At 38.4% G+C, this 17,390-nt stretch overlaps 1 protein-coding gene across 44 annotated transcripts in view; it reads left to right on the forward strand.

Annotated features, from left to right (window-relative positions):
* The first annotated feature begins 248 nt into the window (after positions 1-248).
* Positions 249-17,390, forward strand: part of LOC308071977 (uncharacterized protein) — a 53,906-nt gene continuing 36,764 nt past the window's right edge. For 36 of the 44 annotated variants that reach the window (XR_013931421.1, XR_013931422.1, XR_013931423.1 and 33 more), the window contains exon 1: positions 7,797-17,388. The gene's annotated coding sequence lies outside the window, so the exon portion shown is untranslated. The other 8 variants (XM_080408218.1, XM_080408219.1, XM_080408220.1 and 5 more) reach the window with 3 other exon arrangements.

The raw sequence follows: 17,390 nt of genomic DNA on the forward strand, positions 1-17,390 counted from the left end.
AAAGTAGTATTGATCACTTGCTACTATTTTGCACACCCCTGCTTTGTGAGAGACAGCATGTTAACACTGAGTCTGGGAAAGAATTACTTGAAGCGCTAATGATAACCTTATGCAATAACTGCAGCATTTCAAACATTACTTCAATGCTTTTATACAATGCTTCTAATCTGCTTTTTACACAGAAAGACAGCTTTAGGCAGGCTAATTTTGGCTAACTTGAATGGGTACCCAGCTTTGTGGTAAAGAGAGCAAGAAAATTTCTAGATACCAATCCAGCTCCAAACCTGTATACTATTAATGATCTGCACTACCCATGAGATTCTGAACTCCTCCATAAAATACCATAGTGGTGAGGTTCATGGGTGACCACCAGATGACCAAATGGAAGAAGAGCTAAGACCTACTTTCTAGTCTTGTTTCTGACCATTTGAATGGATGCTGACTGCTTTTCGTGGGCTCTATTCCCATATCAGTGAAAGGGATAAAAATAATATTCTAAAAGGAATTTTTGTTTTTATTTACTTAAGTAAATATCTAATCACACTCTTTTCCATGAAGACTGAAGAAGGCATTTGACACTTCATTCTGAAGTCTCAATACATACAGGGAAGTGTGCTTCCTGAGAAACCCACAGGGCAGAAAAATTCAAGATACAAATGATGCCATTTAACCCCTGAAGAAGCTCCCTTGCTGTGTGAGAAATCCCATTCTCTAGTAGACCAGCCAGTTACATCATGTGGAAAGGTAATTTTTGTCCAGCAACCAGATAGCTAAAATGTAAAGAGAAGAATCTCCTTCCTCTCTATCCTTCTCTTTTGTGGGCCCTCTTGTGAACAAATTATTGTTCAATTTGAAAACCTAATTCTCAGTTCTGGCTGCCCTTGGTAGCATCACCACAAATTTACTGTAGTATCAACTAACTATAGAAAAGATGTCAGAAAGACTTAGAGGTGAGACTGAAACATGCTGCTTAGCTTAATATGTAACTCCATTAAGAAAGGTAAACAAGAGGATGTTCTTTTGTTGCTCTTTAGAATATGTTGGACAAGCTCTGAGAATGAAGGCAAAGTCAGTTTCTTTTTTTAAAGCTTAAACAGTACTAGATACCTTCAAGACAAAGCAAGAAATAAGCAGCATGCAAATGAGTGTTACTTTTCCAGTAACCGCACTCTGCCAGAGGTGATTTGTGACCTCTGTCACGACTGTCTTGATGGAGCTTCTGTTGCTAATATTAGCACAAGCTGCATTCAGAGTAACTTGGATACTATCTGTGTACGTGAGGTTGTTTAGTGTGAGTCTGGCAGAGCGGTAATGACTTGCAGGAGTTTGTTTGCTTGTTTATTTAGCTTTCCTTGAGACTGTAGAAGGTCATCTCTAGTAACATAGCTAACTGCAGTTCACAACACTGTATTTTGGCTATGGATTTTACTTAAAATCCATTCCTGGCCAGTAAATGGCCACAGATGAAAAGACTAACACACTGGTACTGATTAAGAGTGCTCTGTGACTTACTTGGGAGAGGTAGAAGGGATCTGCTATCAGTCTCAGCTGGAGACTATAAAAATTGTTTTATCTCCATAGTCAGCTAGTGGTCTGGGAAGAAATCATGCTTAGGGTAACAGATTGTCTCAAAGTAAAAAAAAAAAATAAAATGCATTTGAATGGAAGTCTTCTAGTCTTTTAAACTGGACTCCACCCTTGGGTTTTCCATTTTCTTACCTTTTACTGTATCAGGATAACTCTGTGATTTCATTTGAGTCCAAAATTAATATCCTAACTCCAGTTGTTTTTTAACAGTTAGTATATATGTACTTGGAGCCAGGAAGCTTGTAGACCAATGCAGATTTCTTCCTGTGTCCTCACATTTCAGGTTTACTTTCTGCCCTTCCTATACTTCCTTAGTCCTTTAGGGATTTCATCACAGTGATGTGAAAGACCCTAAAATTCAAAGTTGAAGCATAATGTTTGTGCTTGCTGTAGAAATACAAAATATTTATGCCAGCATACTAGTATATTGCAATATGATATGCTGTCCCCTGGGTCCGTTTTGTCACAGTGTCTCCCATGATGTTCTAAATGCCCTCAAACTTAGCACTGTGATGATTGCAGGGTGGTGCAGCAAAAGGAGCAAGACTGGACATGTTCTGCATTGATAAACCAAACATAAAGAAGCCTATATGGAAGAGGTAGTACCTAAAAGTAGCTTGGTTAACTTTATGTGGCACTGTGATTGGTCTATGAAATAACAAGGCCTGGATTTCATTTAGGTTTCTCTCTCTTTTTTAACTCAGTGCCAGCTGAAGCTGTTCTGTTAATTGTAGTATTTGATACCCACAGAACTATGGGGTTTGATGTTTAACTGTATTGTGCGCTACTTTTTAGCGAACTGTTAAAATGGCTGAATCAAAATACAATCACACAGGAATAATGTAAATCTTGGGGGGGTGTTTGTTGTTTCTTTTTAAGGGGGGATGTATGTGGGTTTTTTGTTTAAGGACACCATAAAATGGTGTTTTTCAAATTCTGAAGAAATCTAAACAGTTACTATGAGGCTTCACTTCCCCTCTCTTTTTCCATACAGGGCTGACATTCTGCAGCTCTCAAGTGTTTTCAGACATTGAGTAATGCAACATCCTTTGAGAAAACGTTTTAATAGTCAGGCGGCCTGGTCCCTGCATTTTGGAAGTGCTGTCTGACCCACCCACGTAATTTTCTGTTGAGATTAGTCATGCTTCTGGCAGAGCTAACCTGCCTTTCTCCTGAGCTGGCCATAACGCAGGTGCAAATTAACACTGTAAAGTATTAACTTCAGCTCATTTTCTGGGTGAAAAGCTAAAGAAAACCTTAACCTGAGTTCATGTCTGTGTCTTTGCCTGAAATGTTTTTGAGCCTGAGACTAGTGATGTGTACATTTTGAAAGCAGTGGATTAAAGGCACAAATTATAAATTTTAGCATTTTTATGGCCTTATTGAAAACTTACCCCATAAATTTCAAGATAAAACAGCTCTCACACCAAGGAATGCTACAGTAGAAGGTGCATTTATGTGTAGTCAGATCCAAGTAAAATTAAATATGAAGTAGTGATAGCCCTAGATGAAACTTGATGCCAATTGTACATAAATAGCCAAGGGACTGTCATATGACAGGCTGTAATCAATAAAACATGCCTGTTGTGACTAATCTGCATGTCAGGTGTCCTTAGTGGGACAGTGTGTTGGCGCTGTTGTATACCTTGCTGTCTCCTGGCTCTGCTGGTGATTTTAAGTGTTGTTCTGGCTTTATTCCTCACATAGAATTAATTTGTAGTTCTTGCCACTGAAACAAAGACCTGGACAGAGCAAATGAAGGAACCACTGTTATGCAGATGCTACGCACTGTATCTGTAGGTTTGGTAACATAATTTATGTGCAGAAGTGCATTCTTTGAACAAAATTGACTTTTTTCCCCTAATAACAAATTGAGGATCTCTTATTTTGCCCAATTGGTGGTCATTAGAACACTTTGAAAAACTGAGGTCAGCCTTGGTAGGTACTATGCATGCTTTTTTCTATTTTTGTACACTGTTACATGTCCAGAATTGTTCCAAAGGACAAATACGTTAAGTAGATAAGTTTGGGTTTTTTTTCCCCAGCGAGAAACAGTTTGGTGCTTTTTGTGATCATATCAGAAACACTACTTTAAGATTTTATTTGCTGATTTTTGTATATCTCAACTTGTAATTGTTTGTAGCTACAATTATTCGTAGCTCTAATACTGTAACTGTTTCTGGAACTTAATGTGTACAGGTGTTGGGTTTTTTTTAAATTAATGTAAAGCTATATTAAGACTAGTATGAGTAAAAAAGTATTTGTGGTGGCTCCAAAGGAAACGGTCAATCAAGGGGTAAATGGAACAGTGTGTTAATGGCTACAGAATGCCAGATGTGTGATCTCATTGAAATGAAGAGGAGGACCTTACTAAAGATAAGGTGCCAGGAAGATGCAGGAACTGAACTGGAGCCATACAATATTCTGATAAAGAAAACCTGGGGCTTGTGGGTATATAAGAGTATGAGTGAGTAAAGCCAGTGTAGTCAGAAGTGGGTTTTTTTTAATTAATACAGTCTTCCCTTTCATAAGATCTCATACAGAATTTTCTTACACGAGTTTCCTACAGCCAAGTTAAAATCTGTATGTACAAATGCTTGGAGGGCCACAGAAATGACTGAAAATGGGTACATCATGGAAGGGGATGCAGGAATTTTCCTCCAACTTCATAAATACTTGTGGCAATTTTAGAACTTAATTTTAGTTCACTACAGCTTCTACTAACAAATTCCTAGCATGGAAGAGGTCTCTTCAGTTGTCTGTTGCTATATATTCACCACATACGTTTTTGTGGCTTGCGGGTAGTCAGAGAAGCACTTGCCAGTAGTTGGTACAAAATCAGCTGGTCACTTTGGCTTCTTCTAGCATGTTAAGTGAAGATGCTTGATTGCCTGACATTGCTTTTCCACTGGAGGAACCAGAGATGTTGATGCAAGAGTATGAAGAATCACAAATGGCTGCACACAGGTTTAGAAGTGGCTCATGAGGTCTATTAAAAGGTACCTCTCCGTATGACGCTTCTTTGTAACACCGCTCTACCTTGACTTTGGAGGATGGTTTTTGCATACTGTAGTTTTGGGAATTGCTGTACATATCCAGTTCTTGGCTGACATTTAGGTTTGCAATCCAGTTCTGGCAGTAGGCAAAAGTCTTCAGTAATTAGGACAGAGTAAGTCTTAAGGAAGTGTAGGAGCTAATGCAGTGTTGTCTTGGAATAACCTGTGTTTTTCCCCTTTTCCTTGTTCTTATTTTCCCCTATTTCATGAGTGCCAGGTGGGGCTCATTTGAAACAGAGCAGTGATGAAAGTCCCTGAAACCTCTAGCACCTGCAGTGGCCCTTTAGCACTTCTCAGAAGAGTACAAATAAAGCTTGAAGGGTGTTCTAATTTAGGCCAGGCAAGAATTTCTCTGGGATTGGAGGAATCCTTAGGTATTATCCAGAAAAGCTTCTGTTCTCATTTATATCACCATTTATAATTTTCCCTGCTAAGTCCCTTATTTAAGACTAAACTTATTATACCTTCTGTTAGGTCCTATTTTGATTTGAAATCATGAAGTGCCAAAAGTAAGAAAATCTTTTTTCAATTTCAGGCAATGCTGCGGTCTCTTCCCTGGCCCTCTGAGGAACATCTCAAAATACAGTGGCCCACATCAGTCTTCATTCGTGACTTCTTTTTCTTCTAACCAAAGAATCCCTGAGCTGTGTTTCCTCATTTCCCTTCTCTTAATAGTCCATTTTCCTTTCTCACCTTCTCACATTACTGTCCTGGCATTCTCTTGCATGCGATATTTATATAGTTCTTAGCTGTAAATGGATTTCTTCTGGACCTTGAATGGTCTGGGAATTGCATTACACTTCAAGGTGACTTTCCCTCTAGTTACAGCTGTGATCTGCCTGCTAGCAGGAAGTGAAGTCCTAGCTCTAACCTGCTATTGTCATTTGGTGCATTTTTTTAATCTTAAATAAGGAAAAGACTTGTTATTCTTGGGCTAAAATTGCCTGACAGTTTCTGATGATGTCACATTGTGATCCACCTCTTTCATCGAAACAGATGAAGAAACCATAAAAATTGTACTGTGAAACTGTTGGTGCTTGCTTTTTAGAAAACTTGAGCATCTGGAATTGTCATGGATCTCGCCTTTGCTCCTGGAATGAAATCCTAATATAATTCTGAAAGAAATACAGATGAGAGTGTAATTTCCCTTTAAAACTTTCCGTTTTCATATGATAATCTGATTAGAACTGAGGCAATGGTTTATATTTTATTACCCACGTAAGAGAGACTTATGCCAGGTTCTTGCCTCATGGTGTTTTGATTCAGATTTTTGTGCGGTGTTAGTAAGTAAATGTGAATGCATCTTGATAAGGTTATTTGGACAGCTATTTGATCCTCTGTTTCAGCATTATTAGTACTTCACTAGCAAGAAACCTCTTCAGAAAGGCTCAGAGGTTCAATTTCATTTGGATAAACATAAAACGTTTCACATTCCAAAGTGCAGTAAGAATGTTTTCCTTGGGAAACTTCTCATCCTCTCTCTTTATGAACTGTCATGAATGATGAAGGAATTGTGACAGGACTCTGCAGATCAGTCTCAATTCACTGCATAAGCTTACCTGTGCTATTGGAGAGGAAGGGTCGGTGTCTGAATTATGACTCCTGTTTTTTTGGGTTTGTTTTTTTTTTTCCTCCTAGGAAAGGTTGGTTTACTTTACAAATTTCAGGCAATGTATTTAAGCTGGTTTAAAGAAAGGATTTTATTTCATACCTTAGATAAGTGACAGATCTTAATTTAGGTCCCTCTGCAACACAAACATAAATAGGGAGTAGGGGAGGGATCAAAACTACATTAACATCGTCTTGAAAGGATGAAGTGGAGGCTAGCACAGTTTCTGGTTGATGACTTCTGTGAGTACTTCTTCAAGTTATATTGCACTGATTACTGTATTTTGTCTCGCTTAATTTCTTTGTCTGGACTATAGATCCCAATAACGAATATTATAGTGGAGTTACTGAAGGTGAGGGACCTGACTCATGGTGACTGAAACTTGTGAATAATTATCATCTTTTTGAAAGTTAGTCACAATATAATTGCCCCGTCTTATTTCAGCATCTACAAGAGATGAGAATCCCTCTGCTCAGGGGAGTGGGATACAATAGTGGTGCCAACATACAGGAGAACAGAATTCTAGAAGATCCAGATGAACTTTTTTTGTGTGTGTTTATTGTCTAGGCCAGTGGTACGGGTGTGCCTATCTCATGTCCTTTTATTGCATGCATTGTGAACTTTTCAAGGCAAGAACAGGGTGTTTGGAAACTGCGTGGCATGTTTTAGATATTACTGGAAAGAACAGAAAAAAAGAATTTCTCGATTTTTAGTGTGAGGCAAACTTCTATCAAATTTACTGTGGAAAATGCTGGGCAAGTTGAAATATGCTTACATCCCACCTAGGATCTAAGAGCCATCATTGGCATTAAGCATTACAAAATGATTACACGCTGCTGAATTCCCCCTTCAGGGAAGATGACTGGTGTTTGGGGCCTGTTGTTTAGCACAGAAAGAAGCAAAGCACAGTAAAATTCTCAACATCTTCCCCTTAGGCCTCAGGGCTCCCAAATCCTGTGAGAAGGCTTGTGTTTTCTGAGTGATGGGTGCTATGATGTTGTATTCACTGCTTGGAAAGGAGCTGTTACTGCTAGATTGGGATAGAACTGGGAAGTGGAGGGAATCCAGAGTCCTAAGAATCCTCTGGCTCCTCTCCTAGATTAAAAAGATATTTAGAGAAGCACCTTTTCTGCAGCAGTAAGGAAGACAAGTAGCATTATGCTGCTCGGTATAAGCTGCAAATGTACACATGGCTGGATCTGTGGTCATATGAATACTCTTGGAGCATGCAAGATGTGTGGCCTTATTTTTACGTCTTGCCATGTGCTACCTTTGACGACATCTGTTCTCTTAGGTAAAGCAGACCTCTGATTTCCTTCCTCTCCTACTCCCTGTAGAACCGGAACACACACTCCACTTAAGTACTTTCAAAGTAGGTTAGGGGGTTGTCTGGTGCTTAAACGTCAAAGTAATGTTGTGACCTAGTAGGTAAAGTGGGTTTTGAGGCGCTTGTGTGATGCTGGGTATTGTGGAATGGATGTACTTGGTATCATCTGCTGCTCGGATCTTCCTGCTTTGGTAAATTATCTGTTACAAGGTGGGGGTACTGCAGAGCATTGAGAATATAGATGAGTAATAGCTGTTGTGATCTGTGATAGTGCTCTAGTGCTTATGGCACCCAGCTTTAAATGTTGCTGCTTGTTCCTATTATCCTGCAATTCATTTATTTTGCTCTTTCGCCTGACTCAAACTGCAGCATAGTTCTGACACAATTGGTTGCATCTCAGCCAGGATAAGAAAAAAATATTTTCAGATGTCACAAACTAACATGTTAGTTCATGCAAATATTAACCCACTGTCCCCTTGCTAGTTATTACTAGCAATTCTGCTGGCTGTTACCCTGCCATCTCTTGTGCATGCTGAGGGGAACAAGCATAGACTTTTTTGGACTTGAAAATGGGGTGTTGCGATGAAGATTGCAGACACCCACAGGGGTGGTGATGGCACAAGGAAAGAAGGACATAATTCAGAATCTCCACCTACATTAGAGGCCACATTGAAAATTTTTGTAGGTTTGTGTTGTTGGTTTTGAGCCTTCTTTTGCAATTGGATTATTATAAACATAGGAAAGGTGCCATTATTTTTGTCAAAATAGATATGGTCTTTTGCTAAATTTTCATTTATGCACATCTGTGCAGAAAGAATGAGTGGATTTGTGTGCGTGTCAACTCTAAATCCTTTTATTTTAGTTCTTTTCAAACAGCAGGCAAAAGGATAGGAGAAGATATAGTTCAATGGAGGGAAAAAAATACTGATGGCATGATATGTCCATTATACGTATATATGACTGTATTAACTGCTTAACAGTTTACCTTTTCTGTGATGTCGAAAGTTGGCCTGCAAACCTGATGAGAATTAAGAAATGGAGCACATGTAGTTTAAACGTAAACCTATTTCATAACATGAAATGTAGGTTCACTCCAGGTCTTTTTACTAGTAGTAGTTCTTGCATGGCTTGAGTTTTCTTGTGGTAACAGGTATGTCACTTCTGAGATGACTAATGGCACAGAATACAAGAGTGTTTTTTCCCAAACAGTCAAGGACAAATCAAAACAAAACAAGTATGAGCAGTCACACCCAGTGTTGCATATTTGTGATCGTTATATACAGAGCATTGCTCTTGAGAATATACTCGGAAACAGTGTATTGTTTCAGACCGCAGCACTTTTTAAATCCGGTTCTAGTCAGAGTAAATTTTTAAGTATTTCTGATTCCTAGTATCTTTTAGTTAAACCACCAGTTAAAGGAACATAACCACACAAGGATTCCATTGGTGTTGCAGGGACTGCACACCTGAGTGAGGATATTTGAATGGTCACTTGGAGTTTGGGACCTTATGTTGTAAAGTATTGAGTTCCTTGCTCAGGTGCTGAGCGTCCCTGTTTCTCCATGAAACCAATGGCTTTGCTGGACTGGAGGCTGGATGAGCACTGCTCTAATTCATTAGATCACCAGTTCTCTTGCCTGGGTCCCAGTTCAGACTCCCATGTGGGTGCCCTAGCACCGGAGAAGCCTGCAGAGCAGTTTCCAGGGCTGCTGTGGTCCCTGCCCCAGAGACATGCCTTGCAGGGAGGCTCCTTCACTTGCCCTGCTGTGACTGGCATATTTGCAGGAAAAGAAGTTTTTTTTGCAAAAAATACTAACCAGAGATTTTATGTAATATGTTTGCAAAACAGTATATTACTTAATGTATAACAAAGCATACTAAAATGTAATGTTGTAACTTAGAACTGTGTATGTGGTCAGTATGGGATCTTACAGTGGTTCCTCCCAGGCAAAGAGCATAGTAGGACATGCATGTGCTCTTTTTCTGAGCTCCAAACCTTGAAACACCTATTGTGTGTAACTGTGGATTTCATACCACTTCTTTAAAAAGAATATTTTTTTCCCTCCTGGTTTATTTTGCCAAAGGCCAATTAAAAGTGGCAATCAGTGGTCTCATTTTGAGATGTATTTGAACATAGAAAGACACCTCAGACAGTTTTCAGAAGTCCTTGATATTTAGAATATGATGTTTTCCCGCATCCAAGTCTCTCCTCTATGCCACATAAAACAACCCCTGCTGAGAGAAGAGAGCAGATGGATTCCAGTGCTTTATACCAGTGACTTTCTCACTCTAGCAGGCGTTCAGCTGAAGTGTGCGAGGCTGTTAGAACTTGTTCTCTATTTCAGCTCAGTGATTCATTGTTTCTTCCCCGGTCTCTCAGATCATGAGAAGGAAGTACATAATATGTTTATAATTTGAGTACCACTCTCTAGTCCTACTGTTTTTAGCAAGACTGACAGGAAAACTGTTATTTAGATCATGGACAAGCTCTTAAATTCATTTAAGCTGCCATGTAAGGATAGTCCCTGCATTTATTTGGCAGTACTTTTTTGTTTCTGAGCATCAAAATAAATTATTTGCAGAAACAATGAAATTTGTCTTTGATAAATGTGAACCTGAGATCTTCTACTGTGTTAAGTTTAGAATTGAGAGGTAACTTTATTCACTGTACAGATCATGTCCAGTTAATTTGAATATTTGACAGATCTTTTAGGATGTGATATTTTAGGTTTCCCATTACATAAGCAATATAGCTTATTGATGATAAGAACAACTGAAGGCTCTGATTTACATTATAAATTTGCTTGCTGCTGTGTTACTCTAGTATCTCTCATTTACAAGCCAAAGAAGTTAAACACTTTAAATGAAAGCTTGTTTATAGAAGAAAATACTGGCATAAGTTTCCTTTCACTGTGTACGTGGGTGTGTCTGACAGTATGCACATTTGACATATTCATATCCATCAAGATGATTAATTATAGAGCTTTGATGAATTCTAGTGTGACCAGAGATGATAAGTCTTGGTAAATAGTACCAAGTTTTGTGAGGGTTTTTATTATTATTATTAGGGTAACAGTATTAAGAGTTCATATTAAAGCTGCAGTTCCTGGAATCTGGTGATTTAATTATTTATTCCCCCCCCTCCCCCCCTCCCCCCCCAACTACGTATCTGACATTTGTTACAGAGAAAACTGTAGAAATGGGAGTGAGGAGGTTGGGGGATATCTGAGAATGGGACAGTAGCGTGAATGTGAGCGTTCAAGAATGAAATCATGTAATGAGGCGGAACTTTACAGGAATGATTGAAAATTGATGAATTGAACAGAACTGATAGATCTGTTGAATTTTGGAGGGTGCTAGAGAGAAGCTGAATTGATGCATTCAAGGTGTCTGACCAAATATTTAATTATTAGTCTGCTGTCATAAATTTTCAGTTTCCTAGGCCTGTAACTATAGTAACACAAATGAACAAAAAATAAATGTAGGCAAGTTCAAATTTGTAAAAATTATTTAGCTTCTAAAACCACAGTAGATTAAATGGGTTATTCTGTAAGTGTTCTGTTTTATAAAACATCCTGAGTTATGTGTTAATTGAATCCGTCTTGCTCCTTTCATGTGGCTTGTTGACTGACTAGGAGATAGGAACTGGTGCATTAAGAAATACATCTTGTCCTTTTATATTGACGATATTTGTAAACAATAATGCATCTGTAAAAAAAATGTGCACTACCAATAATTTATGAAGTGTTTTCAGCCTTCCAACTCTTTTCTAAGTCCACACTAGAGTAAGTTTGGCAGTAGATCACAGATTCTTGTTTGGAAGATAAGGCCTTACACAGGCTGAGAACTACCTACAAAACGGCCTGTTTAGCACTATCATTAATTTGAGGGTGTGATTTTTATGGTCAACAGACACTGGTCTCAGACGGATTCTCTTTCTTCTCTGGTTTTGTGTTCTCATTCCTTCACTTGTAGGCATCCTGATTCGTGTGCAGCTGTGCAGTAACTTGGACCACCCCTTGGACTGAGTCCCCTGCAAAGTACTTTTCTTAAGGAGAGCTTGTTTTTCAGCTGAATCAATGAGCCAGCCTGTCTAATAGGCACACAATTGCACAAGTCAACAGAAATGTGTAGGCAAGAATGGTTATTAGAGGTAATGAAGACTTCATGATATTTTGCTGCAGTGGGGTGGAGGGGGCATGCGTTTGGATAGTTGCTCTGCTTCTCCATAATAACAACAGGAAAACAAACATGGGAAGACAGGAATTTCGAGAAATTCAGGATTCGGGTTTAAAAAAATAATTGCTCAGCTATTAGCCCACTAATGTTTTGTTACATGTAAAACATACTAAGTACCTGTTTGCTACAATACAGAGGTAGGCTCCAGACCTGTAAGCTGTTTCTTGTCAGTAAGACCTTGCAGCGTTGAAGGCCCTGTGTGACAGATGTTTGTACAGACTGACAGCCTGTCCATCTGAAATACTTAAAAGGATCTAGGCTTTAAGGCTTAATTGTATTAGTATGGGATAGTAAAGCCTTTGTGCAAAGCTGTCACCTTCAATGGACTGTAGGAGTTCAAATAGACTTGAGTAACTGCAAAGGTTTAAGGTTGTAACAGCTGCTGTAAAGTTGGGTGACATCACACTGAGTAGTGTTTTGAATCTGTAAACCTGACATGTAATTTGAACAGTTTTCCTACTAAAAATCACGCTGAGCTGGTAAGATAGCAAAAAAATCTCATGGTAGTTCCTGGGGAAATTTCTTATGGTTCCTTGGTGATTCAGAAGTACAAATGGCACTGAAAGCTACCTCTGAGCTTTCAGAAATCTTCTCTTAAGTGTTTGTACTATTTAAGCTTTTCAGAAAAGCTGTGAGAGCCTCACTAAAGAACTGCTAGTTATTACAGAGACAGTATTTAATTAAGAGTCAAGGCTGGGACAAATAAGCGACAGCTCAGAGGTAGCAGTGAACAGACCCTTTTCACCTCATTGCAATGTAACTTAGATTGATATTAATAAAGTTAAACTTTGACGATTATTCTGCTGATGACTGTTTCAGCTGAAACACCAGTTGTTTCTAAAACAGAAGAACCAAATAATCTTATTCTAATCTGACCATGCTGGCTTTTTTATACCATGCTACCCTCTGGTCATTGCTGGGGAATAGTTCTTCTAGTAGAGATAAGCATCTATTAGAGTTACAGAATTTTTATATAAAAAGAAAATATCTCAAATATTTTGCTTTATATTTTAATCTTTAAAAAGAGTAATCTACCTAGTTGTTGTAACTTTAGTTGGTCAGCAAAACTTAAGTTATCTTGCTGTTCACTGAAGGTCTGTGCCTTTGCAAAAAGGCAGTTGTGTTAATGGCTTAGCACATCTTACAAACTAACACTTAACTTTCACCTTCTTTGCTTGCAGCAGTAATGTCAGTAATTGCAGTCTCTTAAAACTCCATGGAAAATTACATTCAGTGCAGCCATTCGGAAAAGATCAGTTTCCCCTGCAAAACAGAACAGGTCATGTAGCTGTACATATCCTGGAAGAACGTACTGCTCTAGAACAATCTGTCCTGGCTCCAAGGAAAGGTTTTAGTTCAGTTATAGACATACACAGATTAAATTATTTTCTAACACTTCATTTATACAAGGGTTTTTTTTCCCCAATGGGGATTTTCAGTGATAGCACTGGTTGGTTGGCTGTTTTGGGGGTTTTTTTCAGTTCTTTGGGGAAATTTGTTAGTAGCATACAAACCCATCAACTTCAGTTTTGCTGCAACCTTGCTTACATCTACACTACGTGGAATTTGTGTTTGCAGAAATTAGTGCAAACTACTGGTATGTGAACTTGTGAGATTGGATCAGAGAGCTTTGTTTTCAGTCTTGGATTTGAAAGAATCACTGCCATCTTTGAAATAATTCTATGGTTTCCAGCTTCCTCAGAAGCCAAGGATATCTAGGATCATTTGGATAAGAGGTGTAAAAATCACAAACCAGTCATAAACTGAAAATGGCACCTAGTAGTCATTTAAAAGCAATTCTTGGATATTTACTTTGTTTCTGTGGGTCTTGAATTGTCTCAGTTAAATATTTTTCCTTTTATGCTGATTTATTTATGCAATTTTAAAATAGGAAGAATCTAAACCCCTGAGAAGTTATTAACAATAAAATAAATACAATGACATCTTATTAAAATAATTTTAGCAGTGAGTCCAGTGGTGGACACAAATAGGGACTTATTATTTTATAGGAAGAATATTTTTGCAAAGAATCCTGCGTTATTTGGTGCACATTAGTTCTGTTCTAAATGTCCCTGATGTTTGTAGGTTGTGAAGTGAAAGAAATATACAAACAAAACCTGTAATTTGCTGGGTTTTGTTGATCTCTTGAAGGTGTGTGCTCCAGTCAACTACAGATGAGATCATATTGTCTAGGAAATAGGGGAGCAGAAATAAATGGGTCAGTTAATCCATTGTAGAAAAAAACCCAGATCCATAAGCATTCTGTCCAAGTGAGGAACTGAGGATTAAACCTCAGGAATGGCCAATGCTTTAAATAGGTAAGTGAAAAGGTTGTATCAAAGTGGCTTGTTGCCAATATCAGTTATCCTGACTTCTACATGCACTGTCAGTCATGAAGAGGGAACACACATGCTGGAAGAAGGTAATTGTAGCAGATTAAAGCCCCATGTGAAATGGAAGAGCCATCAAGATTCTTTATAGTTGCTTGGCATGAGTTCTGATAAGACAAAGTTCTCTTTTATTATTATTTTAAAATGAAGCCATTTACCACAGACTAAACAAAAATCCCACAACACAATAGCACCGGCCTGTACGTATAGTATGTTTAATTGCTGTGCACAGCTGGAGCTGGCCGGTTAAAAGTAGAGACATGACTTCTTATTCAAATAAGAAGATTTAGATTTCTTCTTTGCTGTTTAACTTCATGTCATATTTTAGCTGCAGATAGGATTTTGTTGTTTTGCTATATTTTGGATCTATCTACCTGTTCTTATTTATTTTACATACAGAGAAACATTTTTTGTGTTCTCTTGTGTGTCTCATTGGCAAGAATAAAAAAGGCACAATTCCATAGTGTTGGGGTCACAGTGTACAAGACTGATCATTATGCAAGCTTGAAGAATAATGCTTATAAAATGTAGCTCTTGTGAAAATCACATGTAACAACATTGACTTATTGTATATGAAGCCAACCCTATGATGATAGTGTTAAGACAGATGTATGCACTTGAGCAGAGATCCATAGGTCATAATTTTCTTCAGGGTTGCGTTTAAACTACTGAAGAGTTTACACACCAAGGAGGAGGAGTACAGGACACGATCTTACAGTTGTATTTTCTCTCTTGCCAGTCATCAAGTATTATGCAGTAATAATGCTTGTTACATTTAAAACAACTACCATGGGTTTGCACAGGTATTGATTCTTCTGTGCTCACCGTGTTTTATGCTGGTTTAGGTCCTATTGTTCCTGTTTGAAGTCAATAGGTGCTCTTATCACACAAAAAAATGCAGCCTTAAATGTTATGCAGCCAAATTAGGTTTCCACCTGCCCAGTCCTCAAGGAAACATCAACAGTTGGTGACAGGAAAAGGCCTCATTATTAAAAGGTAATTACTGTTACTTTGATGCTTTTCAGTGCATTTGCTAGCATATTATCATCAGCACGATCACACAATTAAATTGCTAAGATAGTTGCACGTATAAAAAAATGACACTAGCAGTTATGAGAGATAGCATAGTAGTTCAGATTTGATAAAACAGTAGAATAAATATTTGTAAAGGAGCTGTTTCCTTCTTTGAATAACTTAGGACTACATGTTATATGTATAGACAATGTCTATGTGCATGCATAGATACACACTGTAAAATGTTTTCTATATCTGTGCTTTAAAGACAAATTATGATTGTTGATGTTGAGAAACTAAAAACATTTACTTTCTTGGGTTTTGTGTTTGCAGAACCTCAGGCACAGTATTATTGACTTGTCTTTGATTCTGATTAAGGGGAAGAAATATTGTAATGTTATTGGTGGTTTATGTGCTTGTACAGTCAAATATATTTGAAAGCATGCTCCATGCTGTTTGCCTGCGTGTGTACTGTGCCCTGTGCATAAACTTCAACTCAGTGTTGCCTGGTTCTAAATTAATTCAGGCTGACAGATGCTGCCGTGCATTCAGTGTGGATGGATTTCAGAGATTTTGAAGTTTTAAGCTACCAAATACTGAAACTCAACTACTATTACAGTATTAACAACTGTTTTTAGTGATAAAAAGACCTAGTGTTATGTACAAGTATGTAAATGCAAGATGTTGTTCCAACTAAATAAGGTACCAATAAGAAAAATCTCTCAAAGAGAATTTTAAAAGAAAATCATTGTTCCCAAAAAATGAAAACGTCAACTGAACTCAATTTTTCCATTTGAGCTTCTGCCAAAATCATAGAAACATTTGTCGTTTCAGTTTTCTTCTGTACATTTTTTGATTTGGACAACTATGGAATTCCCAGGTTTGTTTTTGTTTTGCTAGTGCAACTAAACCAACCAAGGTCATTGTAGAAACGAAACTTTCAGTAAAATTTGAACAAAACCATGACTTCCCTGCATCTGCTCTTTCTCTGTTGTCTGGCCTACTATTTCCTTTTGTGGTGCTCTAGTCTTTTCCAGAGTCTGCATTTTCACTCATCCTCACGTTTCTTCCCTTTTTCCCTTATTTGCTTTATGGTGGACACTCTTCTCAGTTTGCTTTTTCACCATTTTTCTTTCAAAGTTTCCTTTTTCTCCCCCTTTTCTTTTTTTTTTGGTCAACCTTTCCTAGTTCTGTCTCATTCCATCATCTCTGTTCCCTTCTGCCTCCTCTGTCCCCACAGTCCCCTTGGCCGCAGCCATAATCACAGGCTGGTCTGGTTCCGAGGTGCTGGTAGCTGGACATGCCCGGGGAGAGCTTTGTCCAGGGGTCTGACACTGCCCCCGTGCTGTTCCCTCTCACTGCATATGGTGGGTACACAGAGGGAACAGTAAATTATTCCACTGTCCCAGGGACATCCCTGGCTTGGTGAGGCAGGGGACCAGTTACGGGGAATGAGGGAATGATAACTGGAGAGGGAGGCTTGCATTTTGCTGAGTGAATTCCCACTCATCTCCACACAAGTCCAGCAGCTCTAGGTCTTTGCCTTTTCTTAGGGACCGCAAAGTGTCCCAGTCCCACTTCCCGCCCACAAGGGAGCCATCCTTGCCCTGCCAGTAGCTACAAGGGTCTTGCTGTCCACAGTGAGTCCTGTTTCTGTTTGCAGGGAGCAATGCCTATTCCTGTGAGGGATGTACGCTTTTAAATGTACTGCTCTACTTATTTGAAGAGATCTGTCAAAGACAGACCCTGTACTTTCAACATACTTCTTATTGTTCCTTGGTGAGTACCCATGCATAGAAATTTTATTGAAGTTGTGTAATTTTCATTCTCCAGACATTTGCAGTTATCATTGATTTGACTGTAACAGAACTTGTTGGGTGCAAAAATTTGATAGTAGTTTAGAGTTGCTTTAATTTTTTAATTGTGCGTGTTCATGGATCAATTTCAAATTAAAAAAAAAAAATTCTGTAGCTATTAGAGATTTTTTTTTTCTGATGTTTTCCCATAACCATTACTTTTGTTGCCATCTCTACCGTTCAACCAATTAATAATTCACCAAGCCTGTAATGAGACAGATGTTTGTTGTAGGAGTTTACACAGATCTTTGCTACCTTCAGACTACTCGGGAGGAGGGACAGGATAATCGGCCTGTTGCATAGTTCAGTGGT

Source organism: Falco punctatus (assembly GCF_963210335.1).
Source record: "Falco punctatus genome assembly, chromosome: 12".
NCBI lineage: Eukaryota > Metazoa > Chordata > Aves > Falconiformes > Falconidae > Falco > Falco punctatus.